Below are 787 nucleotides of genomic sequence, written 5' to 3' on the forward strand. Positions count from 1 at the left end.
TGGCAGTGAGAACCACATCATACGACAGTAGCAACCACTTAATTTAGGAGAGACTGTTTGTTAAACACACTTAACCCTGCTGTCATTTAGGAGTCCAAAGCATGTTTGAACATGTATTGCATACATTTCAGCTTCTCCATCCTACCATATCCCAGTTAACAGAAAGAAATCAATTTCAAGACCTGCTTTATGGGACTTCTCAGTGCCTATTATTTCCAAATCCCTCATAGCACACTCAAAGGGAACGTGCAGTTCATTTCATCCAGCTGTAGAGGAAAGGTTATTTAAAAACTCTAAAAATGTCGAAAGAAACAACAGCTACTATCTCTTCAGCTTATTGATAACAATCCCAGGCCTGGACTCAGAAGAGCTGGGTGCTATTTGCTTTCCCCGACAAGAAGATTTAAGTATAAGTCTGCACACTTGCAACAAAAAAAGGAGTGGTTTCCCATTTGCTAACAGAAAAGAACGTAATTATAAATGCTACCTTAAAATACCACACAAGATAGAAAATCCAGGGACTTTCTTAGCCAACTCTGTCAGGAAATTAAGCTTCCCAAGTAAAACAGAAGCACTCGTCAACAGCAGAATCCTTCAAAGACCCAGAACAATAACAGGCACCTCTAAGAGATAAAAATTGCATTGTGTATCACACAGACAGTATATTTATCTAGATTTCCAGAGGATTAGAGTTGATCATGACAGTTTTCATTAAAACAAGATTGCTAAAAACAAATTGCCATTTCAGAAGACAGATTTTCCTTTGTCTGTTCCTATTCTGCAGCCA

This window comes from Coloeus monedula (assembly GCF_965178545.1).
Source record: "Coloeus monedula genome assembly, chromosome: 5".
Lineage (NCBI taxonomy): Eukaryota > Metazoa > Chordata > Aves > Passeriformes > Corvidae > Coloeus > Coloeus monedula.